This window comes from Taudactylus pleione, unplaced genomic scaffold (genome assembly GCF_031769625.1).
Source record: "Taudactylus pleione unplaced genomic scaffold, aTauple2 ptg000053l, whole genome shotgun sequence".
In the NCBI taxonomy this organism is placed as follows: domain Eukaryota; kingdom Metazoa; phylum Chordata; class Amphibia; order Anura; family Myobatrachidae; genus Taudactylus; species Taudactylus pleione.
The window spans coordinates 33,083,171-33,111,168 of NW_028284455.1; the positions used below are offsets into that span (position 1 = coordinate 33,083,171).

A 27,998-nucleotide genomic window follows, 5' to 3' on the forward strand; every position below is an offset into this window, starting at 1 on the left:
GTTTTTTTCAATTCTTCCTATTTTTTCCTTTCCAGGGTCCACCTCGAGTACGATTATACTTCAGGGATAACAGGTAAGTAACACTATGCACATAATATAACTTTTCCTTTTTTTATGTTTGTTTCTTTATGTACTTAAGACTTACAGTGTACACACTTCATACAATAACATGTGAGGGTAAGGTTGTCACAAAGAGCACAGTAATAACATTAACATTTATCTATAGCTGTAAAATATGACGAAAAATCTTTTTTTCCTTCTTCCTAACTACCCCCTATAAACCATGTATTCCTTTTTGTTGAGTATCGAGTTTGATGTCAAAATATGATAAGTTCTAAACAGTTTCTCAGAGTCTAAAAGAAGAGTCTTTATAGATAAACTGAGGAAAGTTAGTAGATACTCAATTAGCAGGGGTAGAGTAGATTTCAATCCCTTTGTATTAGGGATGTGCAGGCTCGGATAGGTTCGAGTTTGCACGTGGAGTTCGGATTTTTCCCTCCAAAAAAACGGAACTCAGAACGAGGCAAAACGTCATCTTACATGGACGAACATCATCATTCCTGGTCTTTTGTCCAGGAATGATGATGTTCGTCCATGTAAGATGACGTTTTGCCTCGTTCTGAGTTCCGTTTTTTTGGAGGGAAAAATCCGAACTCCACGTGCAAACTCGAACCTATCCGAGCCTGCACATCCCTACTTTGTAGCTGATGTAGGTTCCTAGACCACAGATGGTATTAAAGAGTCTTATGTGTTCCTTTGGTAGCTGCAGCCGGAAGTTTTAAATTTGATAACGCTCACGATGCTTACTAGGTAGTTAGAATTTTTATTCCTGATGTATTTATTGATCCTGAAGTTATGTGAAGGTCAGTTGCAATTGACAGGATAACGGATTGACCTTCTTCTCTATTGTGACTATACACTTTTCACACACTTAAACACAGTTACTTTTAACCTTGGATTGTTTCTAGGATCATAGGCATCAGCATTCATTTAAATGAAAGCAATCCTCCCATACGCTGTCTGCTCTGTGATGTCCTCACTCAGGCTACCAGTCTTAGGGCCTGATTCAGAGCCGGACGCCACAGCGCTCGCTCTGAATCAGGGCCCTCCTACCTAAAATTGGAGTGGGTTCCTGGCCGCTCGCATAGCTGTGGGTGACCACCCACAGCTTATGCGAGCGGCCAAAAAGATGGTCGCAATGGTCAAGACCATCGCGACCATCGGGCTTGCGATGAGACCCTGCGGTAGAGTCTCGCTGCCGCAAACCCAGGAGTGCTTTTGGCTCTATCAGAGCCAAAAGCACTCCCACTGACATCACTAGTGATGTCAGTGGGGCCGGACCCATGCGCATGCGTCGGTGTAACACTGCGCATGTGCGTACGGCAGATTGCGAGCTTTTTTTGTCTCGTTCGTCAAATAGCGTACAGGAAGTGACATGTCAAATGTGATTGACAGAACAGGGCGTTTTTGGGCGTTGACGGGGGTGGAGATGGAAAAACGCAGGCGTGGCGAGGCGTTTTTGGGGCGTACATACATTATCAGATGCGAACGTCAAATGTGTTCGTACCAACTCATACGTCACTGGATGATCCTCTTTCCCTTCAAAATGCTCGCACAGCTTAGGGTCTGGATTACTCGACCACATTGGCGATGGCCTTCTCCTCCGTCCCGGCACTCCACGATGTTGCATCGATTAATCACGGCTTGTCAGAAAATCAATTAGTGTTGTATTGAAATCCGGCTTGGTATGTGTTTTGAAATCAGTTTTTTGGGTTAGCACAAAACCGTACGCAGGTGGAAATCATAGCTGCTAATGTCAGGATTAGACAATCAATTAGCGTACATTTGTGGGGGTTTATTTTTGGGTTGATATTTGGTTTTTGGCCTATTGTAACAATAATGACATCATGTTTGTGTGTTTTTGGCCATTTTGCTTTTGCCTGGTGAATTTGCATCCTTATGTAAATTTTAAAACGTTCCTTAAAGAGCCCTTTTTTTTTCTCATGTAAAATGTTGGTGTTGCGCGTTTTTGCCTTGTGGGCCAGGATTAAATGTAAACCATTTCTACAATAATGTCAGAATACAATGTCATACATTTTGGGCAAATTTATTGGTAAAAAAAATCAATTTCATGCACATTTTTGGCCCAAACATTTTTTGCAGTGTTAATTCCAACAATTTTAATAATTGTGCAAACATAAAAGTTATGGAAACGTAAAGCTAAAAATTAAAAACAATTCACAAGAAAGGAGAGGGAAGTTTTGGCCAGAAAGGAATATGGGGCAAGCACAGAAGGAGTGTGGGAAAAGTAGCCAGTGCTGTCAATGTTTTTTCCCCCGTTTGGCAGGGGGAGGGAGGGCGCCAGACCGGGTCCGGGATGTCATCGGGCTGGCCTGTCCAGAGGCAGATGTTGTGGCCTCTGGACTAGGCACAGGGCTAGGCACATTTGGAGGATTGGCTGATGTTGTGCCAGAGGTGGAGGATCCTGATGTTCCGGCAGGAAGGGAGGTCGGCTCCACCATGTGCTGGCGAACGAGCTGCTCCAGGGCATTGGCGATGCAGATGTTGGCCCTGGTATTTTCCGCCAGGGCCTGACCAATGGTCACGTTGGCCGCAGCATTTTGCTCCAGGGCCTCAGCCACCCGTACCAGACTGGCGTCCATCCTCTGCAGAATCTCTGTATGGAAATCCGATTTAAAATTGAGTTCTGTGAGGAGGGACACTGCCTGCGAGGGGGATTGCCCTGGACTGGCTTCTGTAGGGTCCTCAGTCGGATGTACTGGCTCCTCCCCTGCAGAGCCAGCAGAAATTCTGCGGCCAAGGCTCCCCTCTGGAGCAGACTCATCCGCCTGTGTCACTGTTTGAAAAATGAGAAAAGAGTCACATTAGAATCTACATATTGGCACAATAACATTTCAGAGTTGGTGACATCACAATATTTACCTGGGACAACATGAGGAGCCGCAAAGTCTGGCATGTCCATATCCATGTTGGACACGCCAAACACCTCCACAGCCTGCACACACCCCTGTGCCAGCTCTTCTAAATCATTCAACTCCAATGACACAGGGGTGGGACCCCCACCTGTCCCCCTTGCATGCCTAGCCCTGTCAGCCATTTTTTGTTTCAGGCGATATTTGAAGTCTTGCCATTTGTGGGTGAAAAAGTAGCCATTATTCATGCATTCTTTCACCCAGTTTTTTTGGGTGGTCAAGTTTTTACTTACCGCCGTTTGACATCCCATGCTAGACGGACAAAATCACCCACCCTATTGACAGCAATGGCTACCTCCTCCCACATTCTCCACTTCTGGCTTACACTCATATTCCTGTCTGCCTGTGGCAGGATGTCCACACACTTCTGAACCAAAACCTCCATCTCCTTTCTTGTGAATTGTGGCTGCCTTTTCTTTTTGCCAGCTTTGGCCGGAATACTGGGCCCAGCAGCCTCTTCCATGTCATCCTCCTCACCTATTTGTTTAAATGTTGAGAATTGTAAGCTTCACAACTTGCACTATATTATGTTTCAAATTAATCATTGTTTCCAAATGTCTGAAATACTTACTGCCAGACTGTTGCCCATTGTTTCCCTGGTCTGTAGCCATGTCTTAGCTCCAAACAAGAAATACACCAGAACTTTTTGGTTGGCTCGTGACGTATTTATACATGCGTCCTTATTTTTCGGCCGCATCATTGATTGTGCGTTCCTATGATCCCTCCTTAATTTGTGCGGGAAACTAAACACTATTTATGGCTTGGGGCGTCTCGAGTCGAGGTGGTGTTTGTTGATTGTTGGAGGTTACGTTGGTCGGAGTTGATTGTTGGCGGGTTTTGGAGTTGGCGTTGGTGGGAGTTGTTTTTGTTTGCTATATTTCTTTATTTTTTTTCCGTTCGCTTTTTTTCTGGTGCTTTTTTTGGGGGCGTTTATTTATTTGGTAAGTTTTTGGCAGTCTAACTTTTGATCAATTTGTGTCTCCTTCTGTTCCTGAATTTTGGAACGTTAATTTATCCAAATTTCATCTTTGTTAGGTTTTTTTTTTGGCTCTGCCCCAATGACCTTTTGATCCGGAGACTTATATATTATCTATTGGTAAGTTTATTTTTTCACTTGGTTATTAAATGTTCATGTTTGTATTTACGCAACTTTGTTTGACCTTACACTTGTAACCTTTGTTTTTATTAGTCAGAAATGTTTCAAATAATTCGTGTTTTTCTATCTGCGTATTTTTGTACTTGTATTTGCGAACTAATTAGCGCATTTTTAACTGTTTCTATTGTGACTGGTATTTGCGAACTAATTAGCGCATTTTTAACTGTTTCTATTGTGACTGGTATTTGCGAACTAATTAGCGCATTTTTAACTGTTTCTATTGTGACTGGTATTTGCGAATTAATTAGCGCATTTTTAACTGTTTCTATTGTGACTGGTATTTGCGAACTAATTAGCGCATTTTTAACTGTTTCTATTGTGACTGGTATTTGCGAACTAATTAGCGCATTTTTAACTGTTTCTATTGTGACTGGTATTTGCAAACTAATTAGCGCATTTTTAACTGTTTCTATTGTGACTGGTATTTGCGAACTAATTAGCGCATTTTTAACTGTTTCTATTGTGACTGGTATTTGCGAACTAATTAGCGCATTTTTAAATGCTTATTTAGACCCGTTAAATTGGTTCTGTTTTCCCTTTAGCATTTGTTGATTACATTTGGGCCCAATTTGAGGTAGTCTGCGCAATGTCGTTTTGCTATTTGGGCAAATGTGTGTTTCTCCCCTTTTATGTTTTGTCTTGCACCCAATTTTGATTCATAAATGCCCAGCCTAAATTGTTGCATTTTTATATTGTGATTATTTACAGTTTGGCCCAATCATGACAGTACCCCGGCATGTAAGCATCAATGGATTGTCTCATCAAGCTAAGTAAAAATCAATTTTTTTGGGGGGGAAAAAAGCCTTACATTCAAATCTTGCCATTTCAGGTTGATCTGGGTCGGATTGTTCTGGCCATGCTCCCGGAAGCCGACCAACCTCAATCTCGTCCCAGGCGTAGGCATCGTAGTCGTGCAAGGCCCCAGATATTTTGAACACGTGTCACCCTTTTTGGAATACCCAATGATGAGGTTTTAAGACGCTACCGTCTTCCTCCCAAAATCATCATAGACACTCTCTCATTAATAGAGAGTGATCTTGAGCGGCAAATTGAGAGTCCTACAGCAATACCACCACTTATGCAATTTATGGCGGTGTTACATTTCTGTGCCTCAGGATCGTTTCAAACAACGGTGGGAATAGTGGCGGGCATCTCCCAATCCTCCTTTTCCCGGATCCTGAGGGCAGTGATGGAGGCACTTTTCAAGCACCTCCATCATTTTATTCAAATGCCTTTGGATATGGGTGCCCTTAGTGTGGCCAAGGCCAATTTTTACCAAATAGCTGGCTTCCCACACATCATAGGTGTTGTGGATGGTACTCACATACCACTTCAGCCTCCAGCACGGCTGGAGGCCATATTTCGCAACCGTAAACACTATCACTCCCTGAATGTAATGGTGGTATGTGATGCCTCCCTCCAGATCCTGTCCCTGAATGCAAAATTACCAGGAAGTGCACATGACTCATTCGTCATCCGGCAATCAGGGATATGGCACAAATTAAACAAACAACAATGGTGATGCGTGGCTTCTGGGTAAGTGGAGACCTTTAGTACATAACAATGTTAATCTTGATACACAGTGATCCTGATGTTGTCACTTCTTTTTCACAGGAGACAGTGGCTACCCTTGCACGCCCTGGCTGCTCACTCCTTATTTGGCTCCCACACCAGGGCCACAAAGTAATTTTAATGCCACACTTACAGCCACCAGGCAAGTGGTGGAGCACTGTATCGCCCTTTTAAAAGGCCGATTCAGATGCCTCCACCGCTCTGGTGGCGAGCTCATGTATTTGCCGGATATGGTTTCGAAAATTGTGGTCCTGTGTGGGATATTTCACAACATCGCCATAAGGAGTGGTGTCCCAATGCAGCCAGAGGATGCCTTGCCTGAGGATGGCCCCCCCGAGGTTGGTCGGAGGTCAGTATGTGGGGGGCCATACGCGATGATGTGGTGGCCAGATATTTTAGGTAATTATTGGCAACACAACAGTGTTTAGACACAATGTGGTAAGGATTGTTTGAGAACATCTAATTATTTTGTGTTTTATTCTCCATCTTCTGTTTGTTTTCATAATCTTTGGGACTCCAACGATGACTACTTCCTGCTACCCTAAAAAATCCTTCATGTGGAAACTTTGGGAATATATTATGGAACCCATATTGCAACGCCACATTTGTGGAATCATGTTGGCATGGTCCTTCATCAACCAGTTCTTGATTTTTTGTTTTAATTTTAAGTTTGTTGTATGTGTTGTATTTATGATTATCACTGTGTGTTTTGTTTGTGAGTGAACACTTTGTTATTTTAGTTATGTTGTGAATAAATGTTTTGAGAGTGTAATTTTGTACCTTTTTTTGCCCATTACAAGCAAGTGTAACCAGGTTCACACACGTTACATTTGCCTAAGGGGTAAGCCTGTAATGACGCAAGTTGAGCTAAAATGTAAGATGTTTTCTGGGTCCAAACCAACACCCAAAGGAATCCTGTACAATCAGTTGGCTTCGTAATATTGGCCTAAGCAGGTTGCCCCCCAAATAGGAACATGTAAAATGTAGTAATATATAATTTGTACAACACCAAAAAAGGCCAATCAGATTGTTACTGTTAGGTGTTTCTTGTGCCTGTTTTCCTAAAAAATACAACACACAATCTTAGTGACAATAATTGCAAATGCTTGCTGGAAGAGTCTACTTATGTCAGTGTAAACAATCTCTGATTTGGAAACAAGGAATGAGACAGAACTTTAATTTTACATTTTTAATTTATTTAACTTTTGTAAAAAAAAAAACTAAAACTGGTTCCTAAGGAAGACCGACATATGGTCAAGGACCACCAGCAGCCCGATTGCGTGGTCACGCATACGCCCCACACATCCGGCTAATTCAGCCATAAGCCTCTGTTCCTCTGTGGGTTAGAAAAGTGTGGGGATTAATACATCAATAATGAAACCACATTAAAAAACAAGCCAAACCAAGCTACCCAAAAATGTCAATATTGTGGCCCAAAGCAGAATTACACCGAAAAAACCAAGCACCCCAAAATGGTCTACCCAAAAATTACAAGTCAAAAAATCAGATCCAGACAGGTGTGATATGTGTATGGTGAAATCAGCAGTAACAGGTAAAGACAAACCGAAAACTCCCCAAAAATCGCCAAAAAAACACAAAAAAAGGGACAGACACATGATTACATACAAACAGTTTTTGCCAAAAAAAACCAAAAAAAAAAACCATACCGTTCAAAATAACGGCCGCTCCAGAAGCCACTCCCTCGTCCTCCTCGGAGGTGCCTCCATTCCCCAACGAGCTTGGCGGGGTGATTTGGGATTCAGGAGAGGGGGTAGTTAGAAGAGGGGTGGTTGGAGGAGAGGGGGAATTGGGATGGAGGGGAAGGAGCCCCGAAACATCCTCCACAGGGTATGTGCAGGCTGGGGAGGAGGGGGAAATAGGGGAATTTGGGGGTGTGGAGGGTTGGCTTGGGGTTGGGGAGAGTGGGCAAGAGCGCCGTCTTTGATGGCGATGACGCCGTAGTCTTCGCTGTGCCCCTAAAAGATGTGAAACAAATTGTGGTTAGTTTGAACCAAAACCGAGTTAAACACTAATTTATGACAACACAAATATGAAAACATGGCCATGCAGATATGAGAACAATGAATAAAATGGACATACATGAAAACATGGCCATGCAGATATGAGTACAATGAATAAATAGGACATACATGAAAACATGGCCATGCAGATATGAGTACAATGAATAAATAGGACATACATGAAAACATGGCCATGCAGATATGAGTACAATGAATAAATAGGACATACATGAAAACATGGCCATGCAGATATGAGTACAATTAATAAATAGGACATACATGAAAACATGGCCATGCAGATATGAGTACAAAGAATAAATTGGGCATACATGAAAACATGCACACGCAGTTAGGGACACAAAGATAAACATGAAAACCACAGTCCCAAAAACGTACTTTCCGCGATCTGCATGCGAAAGCATGCCAGCAAGCGGGGCGTCCGCCGTTGCAGGTCCGACCACCTGCGCTCCAGCTGGCCGATCTGGCGGCGTGAGCCGAAGGAACGCAGGCGGCCACGTACCTCCGCATATGCGGAATGCTTCTCTCGATTTGTGATGGGTGGAGGCTGGCTGGTGATCCGCCTATCCATCACCTCGTTTAACACCAGCAGCTCGCGCCTGGTGAATGCCGAGGCTCTCATGATGGCAATGGTGTATTTGTTAAAAATCATTTTTAATAAAGACCCGAAAATAAATTTGATTGGCTAATGTATTTGGGTTATTAACAGGACCAATTCTATTGGTTAGTGTATGAGTCATGTGTTCGACAGGGCCAGAAATCTCTTGAGAGTTATGATAGGCTTGATGCAGTAACATGCGTAAGCAAATTTAAATAAAGAAATGAACCCAGGAAAATATGCGTGGTTAAAAACAAAGAAAACAATTGTTTAATTGGCTCTAACATGTATTTTGACAAATAAAAGCGAATGTTTAAGCCGTACGTATTCTGCGGGTAAACACAAACACGGACAAGATTAAAGTTTATTGCATTGTCAAAAAAAAACAAAAAAAACAATTAAGCTAATTGATATATTGATTGGCATGATACGATTGAGGGAGGTAGGCAGAAAAAAGGAGCAGGTAATCGGAATCTGACAGTCCCACTTCCGGTTTGTACTTGTGCGTGCGTTCCCTTCAAGCCACTTCGGGGATGTACGCTCGCTATTTGGCACGCTCGTTAGTTAGAGGAGGGGTCGGTAGAGTTTGGGGAGGATGTTTAGCTGCGTTCGAAAATACGAGCGAGTGCTTGAATTTACATATTTTTTTACGTACGCCGAACGTACAAACGGCCACTTGCATCCGGGTCTGAATGAGGGCCAAAGTACTGAGGGCTCACGAGGGGGAACAGCAGTCTGCCATTAGCGCTGCGCTCTCCCTCTTTTATAACCTTCCCCTCAGTACCTGCGAGCTCCTCTCTCCTTCCCGCCTGAGCCGCGCGAGCCTTCTGGAAGTTTCTGTTGGGCTCCTTGCTCTGGAGAATACCCCCCCCCCCCAATAATCACCTATATATCCATGTGGTGATTCAAGCATATTGCCTTCTTTGACTGTGTAATCACAACCCTGCTTTAATCACATTTCTATAGGCATACATTAACATTACTATATATATATATATATATATATATATATATATATATGTAAATTTCCTGTGTTGTGTAGAGGCATGACTTTGTTTAACACATGGTGTTACACTGGCATTTAGGAGCAAATTGCTGATCATCAGTTACTCCCATACGTTACCAGATTTTCATTCCAACCATGCTTTAATCACATTTCTATAGGCATACATTAACATTACTTAAACTTTACTATATATATATATATATATATATATATTAGGGGTGAGCGGGTTCGGATTTCTGAAATCCGAACCCCCCCGAGCCCCCCCGATCCGAGTCCGATCCGAATCAGGCTCGACTTTTCCCGCCTGACTCGGATCTGAAATCGAGGCAAAACGTCATCATCCCGCCTTCCGAGTCTCGCGGGTTTTGGATCCTATATAAGGTACCCACGTCGGCGCCATTTTCTCACTCGGCTGTGGACAGTGAAGAGGGAGGGTGGGAGTTAGGGCTGTGTAGTGTAGTGTAGTGTAGTGCTGCTGTTGTCCACTACTTCAAAGTCCATAGGGGCTGGCTGTGTTGTGCTGTGCTGCTGTTGTTAATAGGGGCTGTGTCCACTACTTCAAAGTCCATAGGGGCTGGCTGGACTGTGTTGTGCAGTCAGTTCTCCATAGGGGCTGTGTCCACTCCAAAGTTCTGTGCAGTGTCCCAGTCCTAAAGGAGTGCTGCAGTGTTGTCCAGGGGGTGCTCTGTCCATCAGGGGTGCTCCCCCCAAGTGCTAAAAAAATAATATATTTTCTGTGTTTGTGAATTGTGTGCGCAGTAGCCGCACGTGCATCAACAAAGTAGTGCCAAGCGTGCGCCTGTGTCATAAGTAAAGGGCCGGCTGGCTTGACCGTTAAGGGTGCTGTAACCCCCGAAAGTACACTCCAGTCCAAACCAAAAAAAAAATTATTTTCTGTGTTTGTGAATTGTGTGCGCAGTAGCCGCACGTGCATCAACAAAGTAGTGCCAAGCGTGCGCCTGTGTCATAAGTAAAGGGCCGGCTAGCTTGACCGTTAAGGGTGCTGTAACCCCCGAAAGTACACTCCAGTCCAAACCAAAAAAAAAATTATTTTCTGTGTTTGTGAATTGTGTGCGCAGTAGCCGCACGTGCATCAACAAAGTAGTGCCAAGCGTGCGCCTGTGTCATAAGTAAAGGGCCGGCTGGCTTGACCGTTAAGGGTGCTGTAACCCCCGAAAGTACACTCCAGTCCAAACCAAAAAAAAAATTATTTTCTGTGTTTGTGAATTGTGTGCGCAGTAGCCGCACGTGCATCAACAAAGTAGTGCCAAGCGTGCGCCTGTGTCATAAGTAAAGGGCCGGCTGGCTTGACCGTTAAGGGTGCTGTAACCCCCGAAAGTACACTCCAGTCCAAACCAAAAAAAAAATTATTTTCTGTGTTTGTGAATTGTGTGCGCAGTAGCCGCACGTGCATCAACAAAGTAGTGCCAAGCGTGCGCCTGTGTCATAAGTAAAGGGCCGGCTGGCTTGACCGTTAAGGGTGCTGTAACCCCCGAAAGTACACTCCAGTCCAAACCAAAAAAAAAATTATTTTCTGTGTTTGTGAATTGTGTGCGCAGTAGCCGCACGTGCATCAACAAAGTAGTGCCAAGCGTGCGCCTGTGTCATAAGTAAAGGGCCGGCTGGCTTGACCGTTAAGGGTGCTGTAACCCCCGAAAGTACACTCCAGTCCAAACCAAAAAAAAAATTATTTTCTGTGTTTGTGAATTGTGTGCGCAGTAGCCGCACGTGCATCAACAAAGTAGTGCCAAGCGTGCGCCTGTGTCATAAGTAAAGGGCCGGCTGGCTTGACCATTAAGGGTGCTGTAACCCCCGAAAGTACACTCCAGTCCAAACCCAAAAAAAAATTATTTTCTGTGTTTGTGAATTGTGTGCGCAGTAGCCGCACGTGCATCAACAAAGTAGTGCCAAGCGTGCGCCTGTGTCATAAGTAAAGGGCCGGCTGGCTTGACCGTTAAGGGTGCTGTAACCCCCGAAAGTACACTCCAGTCCAAACCAAAAAAAAAATTATTTTCTGTGTTTGTGAATTGTGTGCGCAGTAGCCGCACGTGCATCAACAAAGTAGTGCCAAGAGTGCGCCTGTGTCATAAGGGCCGGCTGGCTTGACCGTTAAAGGGTGCTGTAACCCCCAAAGTACACTCCAGTCCAAACCAAAAAAAAAATTATTTTCTGTGTTTAGCCGCACGTATATATCAAATCGATATAACATAAATGGAGGACCAAACTTTCTCCGATAAAAATAAAATAGAGAAAGATCAAGAACCACTTCCTCCTAGTGCTGAAGCTGCTGCCACTAGTCATGACATAGACGATAACATGCCATCAACGTCGTCTGCCAAGGCCGATGCCCAATGTCATAGTAGAGGGCACATACAATCCCAAATGGCAAAGTTCAGGAAAATGACCTTGAAAAAGACATTTAAATCAGCTGAAGAGAAACGTAAACTTGCCAATATGCCATTTACGACACGGAATGGCAAGGAACGGCTAAGGTCGATCCCTAGTATGTTCATGACTAGTGGTTCAGCTTCACATGACGATGGAAGCCCTCCTCCCACTAAAAAAATCAAAAGAGTTAAGCTGGCAAAAGCACAGCGAAGAACTGTGCTTTCTAAGAAGATATCACAAATCCCCAAGGAGAGTCCAAGTGTGGTGGTGGTTGCGATGCCTGACCTTCCCAGCACTGGACGGGAAGAGGTGGCTCTTTCCACCATTTGCACGCCCCCTGCAAGTGCTGAAAGGAGCACCCACAGTCCACTTGCTGATATGCAAATTGAAGATGTCACTGTTGAAGTACAACAGGATGAGGATACTGGTGTAGCTGGCGCTGAGGAGGAAGTTGGCGAGGAGGATTCTGATGGTGATGTGGTTTGTTTAAATCAGGCTCCGGGGGAGACAGTTGTTGTCCGTGGGATGAAAAAGCCCATCACGGTCATGCCTGGGCAGAAGACCAAACATTCCACCTCTTTGGTCTGGCAATATTTCTATCCAAATCCGGACAACAACTGTCTTGCCATATGTACCATATGTAAAGGTGAAATAAGTAGGGGTAGGGACGTCAACCACCTAGGAACATCCTCCCTTATACGGCACCTGCAGCGCGTTCATAAAAAGTTACTGTCAAGTTCAGAAACTTTGGCTAAGACCGTAAGCAGTCCAGGGACACCTAAATCCCGTTGTCCTGTTGTATCCAAGCGCCTGCAAACCACACCGTCAACTCCCTCCTCGTCAATTTCCTCCTTAGTCAGGATCGGAAGTAGTCCTGCAGGCCATGTCACTGGCATGACTGACTCTCCTATCCGGGATTCCTCTGGAGGATCCTGCATTGCTACGCCTACTGCTGCCACTGCTGCTGTTGCTGCTGCTGGGAGTCGTTCATCATCCCAGAGAGGAAGTAGGAACACCACTACTTTTACTAAACAATTGACCCTCCAACAGTCCTTAGCGAGGAGGATGAAGTACGACAGCAGTCATCCTGAAGCAAAACGTATAACTGAGGCCTTGACTGCTATGTTGGTGTTAGACGTGCGTCCGGTATCCGCCATTAGTGCAGTGGGATTTAGACAATTGATGGAGGTAGTGTGTCCCCGGTTCCAAATCCCGTCTAGATTCCACTTCACTAGGCAGGCGATACCGAGACTGTACAGAAACGTCAGAAAAAGTGTCCTCAGTGTCCTGAAAAATGCCGTTGTACACAATGTCCACTTAACCACGGACATGTGGACAAGTGGAACAGGGCAGACTAAGGACTATATGACTGTGACAGCCCACTGGGTAGATGTATCACCTTACGCAGCAACAGCAGCAGCGTCACCAGTAGCAGCATCTCAGAAACGCCAGCTCGTTACAAGGCAGGCTACGCTGTGTATCACCGGTTTCAGTAAGAGGCACACCGCCGACAACCTCTTAGAGAAACTGAGGGAAATCATCGCCCAGTGGCTTACCCCACTTAGACTCTCCTGGGGATTTGTGATATCTGACAACGCCACCAATATTGTGCGGGCATTACATCTGGGCAAATTCCAGCACGTCCCATGTTTTGCTCACACAATAAACTTGGTGGTGCAGAATTTTCTGAAAAGCGACAGGGGCGTGCAGGAGACGCTTTGGGTGGCCCGAAAAATTTCTGGCCACTTTCGCCATTCAGCGACTGCGTGCCGAAGACTGGAGCGCCAGCAAACACTCTTGAACCTGCCCCGCCATCACCTGAAGCAAGAGGTTGTGACGCGGTGGAACTCAACCCTCTATATGCTTCAGAGGATGGAGGAGCAGCAAAAGGCCATACAAGCCTATACATCCACCTATGACATAGGCAAAGGAGGGGGTATGCACCTGACTCAAGCGCAGTGGAGAATGATTTCCGTGTTGTGCAAGGTTCTCCAGCCCTTCGAACTTGCCACACGTGAAGTCAGTTCAGACACAGCCAGCTTGAGTCAGGTCATTCCCCTCATCAGGCTTTTGCAGAAGCAGCTGGAGAAAGTGAAGGAGGAGCTAAGACGGAGCGATTCCGCTCGGCATGTGGGACTTGTGGATGAAGCCCTTCATTCGCTTTGCCAGGATTCCAGGGTGGTCAATCTGTTGAAATCAGACCACTAAATTTTGGCCACCGTGCTTGATCCTAGGTTTAAAGCCTATGTGGTGTCTCTCTTTCCGGCCGACACAAGCCTGCAGAGGTGCAAAGACCTGCTGGTGAACACACTGTCAGCTGAAGCGGAACGTGACACGTCAACGGCTCCTTCTTCATTTTCTCCCGCAACTGGGGCTGCCAGGAAAAAACTTAGGTATCCTAAGCAACCCGCTGGCGGTGATGCAGGGCAGGCAGGACCAAGTTTGGACATCTGGTCCGGACTGAAGGACCTGGCAACAATTTCTGACATGTCTACTGTCACTGCATATGATACTGTCACCATTGACAGAATGGTGGAGGATTACATCGGTGACAGCATCCAAGTAGGCATGTCAGACAGTCCATACCTGTACTGGCAGGAAAAAGAGGCAATTTGGAGGCCCCTGTACAAGCTGGCTCTATTTTACCTGAGTTGCCCCCCCTCCAGTGTGTACTCCGAAAGAGTGTTTAGTGCAGCCGGGAACCTTGTCAGCGAAAGGCGTAGGAGGTTGCTTCCACAGAATGTGGAGAAGATGATGTTCATCAAAATGAATTATCAGCTCTTCCAGGGAGACCAGCCTCCAGAAGGTACAGAGGGACCTGTGGTGGTGGATTCAAGTGGGGACGAGTTAATACTTTGTGAGGATGAGGATGTACACACTGAAGAGGGTGAGGAATCGGTGGATGAGGAGGATGAGGATGACATCTTGCCTCCGTAGAGCCAGTTTGTGCAGGGATACATTAATTGCCAGCTTGTTTTGTGGGGGCCCAAACGAACCAATCATTTCAGCCACAGTTGTGTGGCAGACCCTGGCGCTGAAATGATTGATTTGTTAAAGTGTGCATGTCCTGTTTATACAACATAAGGGTGGGTGGGAGGGCCCAAGGACAATTCCATCTTGCACTTCTTTTTTTTCTTTGCATTATGTACAGTTTGGGGCCTAGTTTTTCTAACTGCCATCCTGTCTGCTGCTGCAGTGTCACTCCTAGATGGGTCACGTGTTTGTGCCGCCCACTCGTGTCGCTTAGCATAGTCATCCAGCTACCTCGGTGCAACCTTTTGGACATGAAAACACTATTGTGAGGTGTGAGGTGTTCAGAATAGACTGGAAATGAGTGGAAATTAAGGTTATTGAGGTTAATAATAGCATAGGAGCAGAGAAACCAACAAATTCTGTGATTTTAGCTGTTTTTATGCTTTTTAAAAAAAAAATACAGATCCAAAACACAAAACCCAGAACCCAAAACACGGAAGGGTGGTTTTGGCAAAACCAATCCAGATCCAAAACACGAAGAAAGATCCAGATCCAAAACCAAAACACAAAACACGAAAAGTGGCCGGTGCACACCCCTAATATATATATATATATATTGTGACACAGTCAGATTAGGGGTTCCCTCTCCTGGGTAGAAGGACTCCTTTCTTACACACACCTACAACAGCAGGGAAGCAGCACACCAGTCTGGATGCAAGTACAAGCTGGTCGGCGCCAGTCTTTATTGTACAATGTCAGAAACAACATAAAGAAAACATAAACATAAATCCTAGCCCTGTCGGGGCACTAACTTCACAGGCAGTTCCCTCACTACCAGAACCTGGCCGGGCCTAATGCCCTCACCAGCAACAAAGGCACAGCACAACACTCACAGTTAGGTTTTCAAGTGTCTCTGAGCAAACTCCCTGCCTGCTCTCCCAGGTGAGACAATCAGCCCTCAACACACTAGGCTTATATTGGCCACTCTCAGGTGGGAACCCAATCAAGCCTGTTACTAGGCTGCGAGAACCAAAACCTGGAGTGGCCATGGGTGGAGCCCTCCCTCTCCTCTCACTCACAACCCCTAGGTCCCAAACCGGCTTTTCAAAAAGCCGAGACTCAAGCCTGCTACACTGCAGACTTTCTCCTGGGGATTTAAAACACATAAGACAGGAATCTGGGATAAATGTCCCTGTCACAGACCACTTTACCAGTGATCCTATCACATAATATATATATATATATATATATATATATATACTTCCTGTGTTGTGTAGAGGCACGACTTTGTTTAACACATGGTGTTACATTCTCCCCCTGGTGGAGGGACAAAGGCTATTAAAGATACCTTTGGCTGGACACCAACCTATACATTTGAAATGTAAAATACACTATCATCCTAAATCCTCCCCCAAATTCTGTCTTCCACAATTCCACCCGAAATAAGACCAAGTAGAAATTATGCTAGGGTGAATTAGACGTAGTTGGTCTTAGGGCTTTCCCAATTCGTCATAAGTGAGTATAGTAGGAGGTTGGGCATTTCTTCTCAAGTGGGCCCTTCTCTCTGCATTAACCTCAGACTGCCGTCCCTCTTTGCTAATAGACAAATCTAACCCAATATCTATTAGTTCACCATTTCCATGGCTGTTTCTCTGGATAAAAGACTGTTCTGGTGACTTTAGTTTCAAATGGTCTGAGGGGTCCCTGGGTTCATTTATAGGGAGAATGATGGGCTTTTCAGTCTCAATCTCTGGATGGGTTTCCTCTTGACTCAAAGCTAGGCCTTCACGGAAGTAGTAGCCTATACCAAATTCCTCAGTCAAATCTTCCCCTCCAAGTTGTTCTTCCACTGACGGTTTCCTTTTTGACTTCTCTTGGGATACATCCTTTGATTCTTCTTCAGTCTGAGACCCAGGAGTCATCCTGATTGCTCTTCCTAAATGAAGCAGGTGTTGTCGATGGTAAGTCTTAATGGGACCAGTGGCTTCCTCGGGTTTGACTTTGTAAGAGGGGATGTCAGGTAGCTGCTCTATCACCTCATAGAGTTCCGATTTCCATCTGTTGCTTAATTTAAATCATTGTGAAGGCCCCAAGTTTCATAAGAAAACCTTGTCTCCAGGATGTAATACGTGTTTGCGCATGCCCACATCATATCAAGCTTTATTCTTTCATCTTAGGTGCTCCACTGTATCTTTGGCAAGCTGATGAGCAGTTTATAAGTCTTTCCTTAACTGCTCTACATATTTTGAGTGTGGGACTGGACTAGCATCTGTTGACTTAAAACCCATGCAGATGTCGATGGGTAGTCGAGCTTCTCTGCCGAACATTAGAAAGTAAGGGGAGTATCCCGTGGACTCACTATTTGTACAGTTGTACGCATGGACCAAACTACATATGTACCGACTCCACTGAGCCTTACATCTAGGATCCAGGGTGCCCAGCACGCTAGGAAGGGTAGGGAAGTTAATCCTTTCAGGATGGGAGTCTCCTTGCGGGTAATATGGGGTGGTTCGAGACTTTTTTATGCCACAGGTGGCACATAACTCCTGAATCAATCTACCCTCAAAATCTTGCCCCTGAAAGCAATCAGGCAGGCATATCATAATGGAAAAAAAAAAACACTCCCACAAGGTCTTTGCCACAGTAATAGCCTTCTGATCTCGAGTCAAGAAAGCCTGAGAGTAGCGGGTAAAATGGTCAGTGACCACCAGGATATTTTTTTTCCCTCCTCCTTCTGAGTCGATGCTCAGAAAGTCCACGCACACCAGCTCCATTGGCTTAGTTGTATGTATGTTCTTCAAAAGAGCATTCCTACTGGGTAGAGTCTTATTTAGCACACAGTTTCCACAAGTCTTGCATTGTTGGTCTATGTCTTCTGCCATCCCTGGCCAATAAAACAGGTCCGAAATTAACCCAAAGGTTTTGTCGAAACTGAAATGGCCATGATCATCATGCAGCGGTCTAAGAACTGTAGAACGGAATTTTTCAGGTAAGGCCATTTGCCATCTAACCCTACCTTCCTTGGTTGTTGTCTTTCGATATAGAATCCCAGTATTTATATATACTGCTTGTAAAGGAGTCAGGTTTTAACATGGCTTTTACTCTGCAATGGACTTCCACTTCCATCCTCCATGGCTTTGAAAACTCCTCTAATGTGAGGATCTTCTTTTTGAGCAAATGTTAGTTCTTTCCGTGACACTTTCTGTAGTTCTCCCAATTCTAATTGGGACAGCCAACAAAAAGCCAAAGGAAAGGCACTTCCTGTGGCTCCCAGAGAGACCACATATTCTCCAGCCAGGTGGTTCCACGAAGAGGTTTGGTGACACATTCCTCTAACTTCAAGGCCTGATACTAATGAATCTAAAATTATGTTACTGAAGAGAGAGAGAGAGAGATTGGTTGTCTTAGAGGAACACATATATCGCTAGTTTACTAACATAAATAACGTAGTCAGACTCAAGAGTTTGTGTTTCCGATGCACAAAAAATATATTGTAAACAGGAGATAAATGCCTTAATCTAAACAATGAGTGCCAAAGTACAGTAAATAACAATAAATGATACAATTACCACACGATTCGCAAGCGTATTGGTCCAAGATGCTGCCACTCATTCAATGGGAATGTATGAGTAAGCAACTCAACCAGGGCTCGGTATTTATTCACTTTAGATTCAATTGTATAACAAACAAGTGGGCTCATTGGATTTTATTATGAGTCACAGTAAATGCAGCACTTCAATGGTTAGTATACATTTGGTGTCACTAGGGGCTGAACTATGTTAGAGGATCCCATTGTTTTTTAATCTCCCGCCCTAGGTATGTTAATTCAAAGGGCCAATGCATAAAAAGTTGTACAGAAAATAATATGAATCCTACAGATCTTCATAAATTGTCGGTGTTTCCTCTGATATTCAAGCTGTCTGATCATTAATCCTATGGAGACATAAGGAAATCGGTAGGTACCATACACTACCAGTTTATCTCATTCCTGGGGTCAGATATCATATATCTAGTGTTCAACATATATCATTCGGTCGACATCCTATTATAATATAATATTCTTTATATGGAACATTTGCTGTGTCAGTTTGTATGTTATTGAAGTTTGTGTATGCGCTATTTAGCACTATGCACATTGGTAAATGTAAGTTATGTTTTGGTGTACTCAGCATTGGATTATTGTTAGAATGGGATACAGTTCATTGTGGTGAGGTTTCCGAAAGGATTATTAAAAAGCTTGCTGTGCGATTGATGTGCAATGCATTATTTAGATACTGCCATAATAACTTATTTCATCTAAAATGGCACCGAGCGCCCAGTTGCAGAGTAGCGTGGTGTGCCATTCACAATATGGCGTGGGGCAGCTGTATGGGGATGTATGCACTACTGGATGATTGCATCTGCATTGGGATCATGATCGCGCACGGGTGCGTGCGCAAATGTGCATCGGGAACATGAATGATTTTAAGAAGTGACTGCAGACGATCAAATCATCCGATGAATATCGTGAAGCGGGTTGTGCGATTGCTTACAATCTATTTGGCTTCGACAATACTTCCACCCATTCCTCTTCCCCAGTCTTTACTGGATCATGAATGATCCGGGAAAGAGCGTCTGCATCAACATTGCTGACTCCAGACCAATATTTTAAATGAAAATTGTAGATGGACAGCTCAGCAAGCCACTGATGCCCAGTAGCATCCAGCTTGGCTGTCGTCTGGATGTAGGTCAGTTGGTTGTTGTCGGTGTGTACTTCGAAAGTCACACCATACAGGTAGTCATGTAGTTTATCTACAACTGCCCACTTTAGAGCTAGGAATTCTAGCTTGTGCACCGGATAGTTCTTCTCACTGGAAGTAAGCCCTCTACTGATGTAGAACACTGGGCGCAGACGATCACCATGGCTCTGATAAAGAACTCCTCCCAGCCCATCAAAGGAAGCATCAATGTGTAAAACATATAGCTTAGCTGGATCAGCATATGCTAACACTGGAGTATTAGTCAACACTTCTTTCAAACTTTTGAATGCACATTCGCACTGTCTGGTCCACCAGGCCCCAAATTCTTCATTGACACGGAAAAAGGATTCTTTACCGTCTTTAGGCTTGGTCCTCGCCCCTTTCTTGGGAGTGGGGTAGCCTTTTGTCAAGTTGGTAAGGGGCTTTGGAATTTTGGAGAACTGTGGGATGAACCATCAATAGTAGTAACTACAGAACCCCAAAAAAGAACGTAGCTCTTTCAATCTCTGAGGTCTGGGCCATTCTTTCACTGCCTCAATTTTGGCAGGATCAGCTTTGATTCTGTCCCAGCTGACAATGTGTCCAATGTACTTCACTGACTGCTGACATAACTTGCATTTCTCAAAGGAAAGTTTAAACCCACGCTCCATCAATCGATCGAGGACCTTCAAAAGATGACAGTTATGTTCTTCCAGAGTTTTGCCGAACACTATTATATCTAAATACACTACCACTTTCTGGAGATTCATGTCTCCCACTGCTTTCTCCATGCTCCTCTGGAAAGTGGCAGGGGCCCCATTCACACCCTGAGGCATCCGTAGGAACTCAAAGAATCCTAAGGGGCAAGTGAAAGCCATTTTCTCACTGTCCTCTGAATTCATTGGGATCTGGTAGAACCCGCTTTGCAGATCTAAAATAGAGAACCATTGGCTCCCAGTCAAGCAATCCAGGGCCTCGTCAACTTCTGGTATGATGTACTGGTCCAATATGGTGCGTTTATTGAGGTAGTCCACACACATGTGAATTCCCCCATTCTTCTTCCAGGGGTCCATTTGACAGGATCTATGCTTTTCTCCTCTAATGCCTGATATATTTTTAGACAATTAGGATGTAGTTTTAGAGAAGTGGGGTGTCTCTCTCCCCCAGCTTCATGGCACCATTGAGCCAGAGTCTTGAACAGATTAGCATTAGTCCCAACAACAATAGCAACATCACGTTCTTCTCCCGGTGCTTCGGGACAAATGAGGGACATGGTGGCTATTTCACCATTTACACCTGCCACTTCAGATCAGAATCTCAGAATTATAGGGATATATCCCAAATAGGGATAATTGTGGTCTCTAAGACCCCATATTACCAACCCGGACAAAGGCAAAATTGGTATGTCTGCCAAGTGCCTCCAGTACCACCCTTCAAAGATGATGGACACCTGGGATCCACTGTCTAAAAGGGCAGTACAAGGATAGTTATTTACAAAGGCTGGGATCAGTGGAGCCAGTCCCATAAGTCCATCCATTATACTGTTATATCCACGGTTAACTCCCCATTACTTCCTGTGAGGCTTCTAGGGAGCCGATGTGGGGTTCAACGACCTCCCTCTGGCATTTCCCAAGGGCCTTTCTACCCACCATACCTCATAACTGTCTTCTCCCACCGGGACCGGACGAGTCCCAGAAAATACTCGCAGCCTCCTATATCCCCCTTCGTGGTGAATTCTTCCCAATTCCCACACTATTTTATCCATTCTTGTAATGAAAACTGTGCTTTGATTCTGATCGTAGTTAAGTCCTGCAGAGTTCACCTCCTCATTATCTGTAGGCTGGTTGGTTGAGGTAGGAAGGTCACTTACTGCCTCTTCTCTTGTGTCTGCTATTGGCCAAACAATTTTCCACTGCCTCTCCTTTCCATCAGCAGGAGGAATCATGGTCGGAATTACCTCCCTCTTGAGTGGCTATTAATACCACACAGATAATCCCAGAATCTCCCTTCTGACAATCTATAACTCTGGGCCCTTGCACCCCATGATATTTTCCCAAAGCATCCTCTACTTCCACACTATGAGCACCACTCGTATTTCCCATCACACTAAACAATTTGATGGCGGGACTTCCTTCTTTTTGCACCACTCCAGTACATCTTTCCCTTGAAGCTGTGCCATTGTCTATCTGGTAAACAGGAGATCTCCTTAACTATTCGATCTCAGCAGTGCCTCCAAATGTAACCCTTTTCTTACTGGATCAATAAGATGTGATGTATTTCTATCTGATCAGTGCCTCCACCCAAGTACTTATGGTCTGTGTGGGTCCACCTGGGAAAACTCAATGGTTAATGTAGTGCATTAACACAATATACAAATACAGGTTTTTCAATAATACTAATGACTCACATTCTTCCTATTTTATTCTTTCCAGGGTCCACCTCAAGTATGATTATACTTCAGGGATAACATGTAAGTAACACTATGCACATAATCTAACTTTTCCTTTTGTTATGTTTGTTTCTTTATGTACATAAGACTTACAATGTACACACTTCATACAATAACATGTGAGGGTAAGGTTGTCACAAAGAGCACAGTAATAACATTAACATTTATCTATAGCTGTAAAATATGACAAAATGAAATCTATTTTTTCCTTCTTCCTAACTACGCCCTATAAACCATGTATTCCTTTTTGTTGAGTATCCAGTCTGATGTCAAAATATGATAAGTTCTAAACAGTTTCTCAGAGTCTAAAAGAAGAGTCTTTATAGATAAACTGAGGAAAGTTAGTAGATACTCAATTAGCAGGGGTAGAGTAGATTTCAATCCCTTTGTAGCTGATGTAAGTTCCTATACCACTAGATGGTATTAAAGAGTCTTATGTGTTCCTTTGGTAGCTACAGCCAGAAGTTTTAAATTTGATAACGCTCATGATGCTTACTAGGTAGTTAGAATTTTTATTCCTGACATATTTATTGTTTCTGAAGTTATGTGAAGGTCAGTTGCAATTGACAGGATAATGGATTGACCTTCTTCTCTATTGTGACTATACATTTTTCACACACTTAAACACAGTTACTTTTAACCTTGGATTATTTCTAGAATCATAGGCATCAGCATTCATTTATATGAAGGCAATCCTCCCATACGCTGTCTGCTATGGGATGTCCTCACTCAGGCTACCAGTCTTAGTTCCCTTGCACAATAACCCTCAAATTGGACATGTGACAGCTTCCCCATATAGTTGCACATAAGTATATATTCTCCCACTAACTGACCTCGTAGATAGGGATTATTCTAGATGCCTGCTGCCTGAAGGTTACAGTAACTCCTGTGCAGTTAATTTAGTACTTTGCTGTAGAGTATACTTATTATGGGCTGAGTCTCTTGTTATGGGTCTCCTTTATTGCTGCTGTGGCACAGTACCTACTGCAACTTGTCTGTTCCTAGCAATAAAGAGATAACAAGTCCCCTTGTGAATAGCTGATTAATCACTCCACTTGAGTGCTATACTGAACGAGGGGTGCGATTGTGCTGGCAGTTATTAATAGGGACACATCGCTTCAATGGGCTCACCACCTCCTGCAGACTCCCCTGGCTGTGGGGCAGCAATCCTGTCACACAGCCCACCTCCTTCCCCACTGTTCTGCTCAGCCACTGGGGTGTGTCACTGCAGCCCACCCCTTCAATTCACTGGAGGGCTTCCGCTCATCTGGCATAGCCGCCTTCACCCGGACAGCCACCCGGACCTTGGCCGGGACCCAGCCGCCTCTCCTTCACACAGGTTACCTTCCTACAGGGTATCCCTGCTTCGTCCAGCCCACACTGGCTCCTCAGACCCTATCACACAGGGCCGCTGCTGCTCCTGCTTCTGTCACCTCAGCGTGGTGCTGCAGACAAAGTACTGAGGGCTCTCGAGGGGGAACAGCAGTCTGCCATTAGCGCTGTGCTCTCCCTCTTTTATAACCTTCCCCTCAGTACCTGTGAGCTCCGCTCTCCTTCCTGCCTGAGCCGCGTGAGCCTTCTGGAAGTTTCTGTTGGGCTCCTTGCTCTGGAGAATACCCCCCCCATAATCACCTATATATCCATGTGGTGATTCAAGCACCTATATAGAAGAGTTGCCATCACTTGCATCCACATATTGCCTTCTTTTACTGTGTAATCACAACCCTTCTTTAATCACATTTCTATAGGCATGCATTAACAGTACTTAAACTTTACTATATATATATATATATATATATATATACAGTATATATATATGTAAATTTCCTGTGTTGTGTAGAGGCATGACTTTGTTTAGTACATGGTGTTACACTGGCATTTAGGTGCAAATTGCTGATCATCAGTTACTCCCATACGTTACCAGATTTTCATTCCAACCAATCAACTAGTTGGATGGTTGGACAGAAAATCTTTACGTGTGTACCCAGCCTTAGCATCATCTGGATGTATGACGGGGGTTCCACAGCAGATATCTACCATGGGAGTATGGAAAACTCTATTGATATTGACTCTATTGGTGTTATGGTCACTAATGTAGCAATGTATATTATCCATGTCCTTGTCCTGAATTCTATTGCATTGTACTGTAAGTCTTTGGTCACGTAATTGTTTATGTATTTTGTAAGGCACTGCGGAACACTTGTGGCGCAATATAAATAAATAATAATAATAATCATGGGAACACCTCCGTTTGGGCAGCCACCCTCCCGGCCCGCCCACCAAAGGGGGCGAGCTGTCACTCAACATCGACAGCTGGCCCCCTTTGGTGCGAGACCCGGAGCGACAGATTGCCCGTCGCTAGCCGGGTCTCACACATGCGCATGACAGAGCAGGCTCCATCGTGCGCATGTGCTGTGGGCCACCATCGACCCGGTTGCGAGCGCTCAGCGCTTGCGACCAGGTCTGAATCAGGCCAGGCGCCACAATCTGATTAAGGGGAGTGTGCAGAGGGCGAGAACCCCTGGGCCCCGCTCTCTCAGGGCCCCTACCCCAGCCGGAGTTCCTCCAACCTAATTATGGTGTTGCTGTCGGGAGAAGATTCTGCTTATTTTCAGCCTGTGCTGCAAGCAGCTGCTGCTGGCGGCAGAGGCTGGAGACTATCAGAATCTGTCCCCGGCACCGCTGCCTGTCTGTCCCTATTTACTCCCCTCCCTCCTGAGTCCTGTGCGGTAATGACACGTTGGTTGTGGCAGCGCTGCCTTACTGACACTAGGGGATGTCTCATCCCCAAAAGAAGCTGAAGAGGAGCCAGGGCTACTGTACACTGTGACTGCAGTAGATTAGACAGAGGCTGGACTCACATGCTGATCGCAGCCCACTACAGGTCAGTAGGTAAAACTTTAAAGCTAGATGGGGAGTAATTAATATATTTTATAAGGACTGGGGGTTAGGGAGCATAATCATTAAATATATAAGGGCTGGGGAGAGGGGGGAGAATCATTAAATATATAAGGGCTGGGGGTGAGAATAATTAAATTATTTAAGGGGTGGGGGGCATTAAATGTATTATATAGGGGTGGGGGTAACGGGGAGTCTAAATAATTGAAATATATTTTAAAAGGGGTGGGAGTGATGAGTTACATATAAAAAAGATATAAGACATATAAGAAAAGGAGTGGGGGGGACATTGACTACACAAAATAGAATGGTTTATATATATATATATATATATATATAAAACTAGTTAACATTTTAAATTGATATAGTATATGCATTAATGGAGGGGGAGCGCCAGGACTGTCAGGGAGGGAGCGATTGACCTAGAGGGGCCCGTGAAAATGTTGCTATGGGGCACCCTTAGGTCTAGTTATGCCCCTGGCTCTGGGCCAGTCCCCAGTGTGACAAAAAATACAGTACACATCGGTGCGTGCAAGGAGTACCTACATGTCACACTGGGTGCTACCACCTATAGTGACAACAATAATTATAGGCATTTGTTTATCTTTATATCTGAATTATCATCAGAAGACACAGTACTCCAATGGCTATTCAAAGTGCCTTAAATATAATGAGATACAGTAGATAACTTTGTACCAAAAGGGGTAGTAAAAGAGAAGGAAAATCACACAGTTTTGGGTTAACAAAATATACCTCTCCTTAGCCTTAGAAAGACCCACATCGAGCGTGTTACACTAATATGACATTGGTATAATAATACACTAATCTGAGTCTGACAATTCTTTTAATTACTAATGACAAAGTTAGGAAACCAAATGGCCCTGCAGTCAACTAAAAAAAATGTGTCCATATTCTAGAGGACTTTTTATCATTTCTAAATACATTAGCATTCTGTTAACCACTCAGAAATTGTCAGTTTGTTTTATTATTTAATAAAGTTTAACATTATTTTTAATAATATATTTAATTTAAAAAAAAAAAAATATATATATATATATAATATATATATATATATATATATATATATATATATATATATCTCCTGTGTCCACGGACTCCCATAATAAAATAAATTCCCCCCCATTGGCAGTAGACCCAACAGTGGTCATAAATCCTAGTAACATTACTACCCCCCACCACCCCCTTAAAAAGTAAAAAAACCTTTATTTATAAACCACCCCCCTGCAAATATCCCATTTTTTTCCCCAATTATTTAAGATTTTTTAAATATTATACTATTATACTAGATACCTACTCTATGGATTACCCCTCCCACACCCCTATGGACATATACGCTCCCTCCCCCACATGCAGAGAGCAGCAGAGAGTGTTGTGAGGGGAGAGTGATGAGTCAGTCCCCTCTGCTGCAGCCTGCAGCTGATCGCTGCACTTGTATTAAAAGAAAAAACACCATAAAATGATCTGTAACATGGCATTGAAACATTAATGGTCCCTTTAGTATCTTACCTACAAATAAGGTAGAATTCAATTTGATGAGATTATCTTGCATGTTGAGATAAATGGCAAACAACTTCGGGGCTGCAAACCAGAGCCAGCCCTAGGCATAAGCATAATAAACAAATGCCTAGCGGTGACTGGAATGCCTAGGGGCATTCCAGGGTTCTGCTGCGGCCCCCCCTTCCCTGCTGCTGCCGCGATCAGAGCTCAGCTCCGATCAGACAGCGCAGAGGTCAGGTGAGCCGCCCAGGTCAGAATGAGCTTCTGAACAGAAGCTCATTCTGGCTACAGGAGGAAACAAGATGGCTGCGAGAGGGCATGCTGCGCATGCCCAGCCACGTCCACTCCTCCCATGGGCCTTTGCTGAGCCTCCATTTTAGCCGCCCAGCCATCGGACCAGACGGCATCTTCAGCAGCACCATTAGCTGCACAGCGCTCCATCATTTAAATAAAGAAGGTAGCAGCCAGCCAGGTCAGTTAGTCTATCTCTATCTGGGAGAGGGATGTTGGGGTGGGCACCATATATATGACCTATAGGAGCAGGCAGAGAGTCAGGGGTCACATTAAACTTCTTCACAAGTATCCAAGTGCCGCTGATTTGTTCCACTTGTTTACAGTTTGCAGAAGGCACGGGAGCATGTATTAGTCGGACTAGCCGAGTGCCAGTCCGGTGTTTCGACACACACACATATATATATATATATATATTGAAATAAAGCCGGCACTCCACAGGTTAAATGAAATACTGGTGCCTGGGTGCCATCTGATGGTCTAAACAGGCCAAAATGTATACATGCAATAAACAGCGGCACTCACAGGACTTGCAAAGAAGACTCCAAACTATATATATATATATTGGGCACTACATGCTGGGGATTGGCTATCAAAGGGTGGACTGTCAAAACCGGATAATTGGCGAAGACAGAATCTGTTTGCAATCAGACGCACAATGCAATTCAGTGCTGTTTTCCCCGCATACATACATTTAAAAGCAATGGTCCCGTAACGCAAAAAGGATAATTATTACTTGGTTTAAACGCGATGTCAGTATACTGTGTAAAGAGATGTTTTCTGTAACTATGGCTTAGTAAATGATAATTGAACTGTGTTTGGAACCGTTCTGATCTACCTTATTTCCACAGCATTCCGGTGACATCAATATGAAGATCAGAACATGCGGCTATGAAATATGAATGTTAGAGAGAATATCTATTTGAAATGTTGTTTTCCATAGCAGCTTAGATTTGCATGTTGGGGGATACAAAAGGAGATTGGAGACCTTTTGTATCCATTTGGAATTGTCCAATAAATGCCCTGTAACAGAATTCTAACCTTTACCAAAAGACAATAATATGGTGTAGGCCTATTTACATTTTTCTCCAAAGGACTGGTTATTCCAGTCTAATCAATAGAGCTAGCTAGCTGAGAGTAGAATCTAATTAACAGTAGTTTCAGATAACCAAAAGGATACTCCCTTTCTGATGACCTCACAGGTAAAAGGGGGTGGGAACATAGCATGCACATCCTGAGAAAACACAGTTTAGCAGAGGCACTTGCAAATTTTAGAAGGAAGAGAGAGGTACACTCCCTGACCAGACAATGGAAGAATATGGATCTCAGTTCCCCTGGGTTGTTGTAGCTAAGTATAAATTGTGCAATATTTAGCCTATTTGGGTGTCTGTGGCTTTTT

At 44.2% G+C, this 27,998-nt stretch overlaps 1 long non-coding RNA gene across 1 annotated transcript; it reads left to right on the plus strand.

Moving 5' to 3' along the window:
* Positions 1-35: 35 nt before the first annotated feature.
* Positions 36-27,668, plus strand: LOC148535345 (uncharacterized). Its single transcript, XR_015875781.1, has 3 exons — positions 36-73; positions 21,876-21,913; positions 27,451-27,668. It is a non-coding gene; the product is annotated as an uncharacterized LOC148535345 (long non-coding RNA).
* The last annotated feature ends 330 nt before the right edge of the window (positions 27,669-27,998 follow it).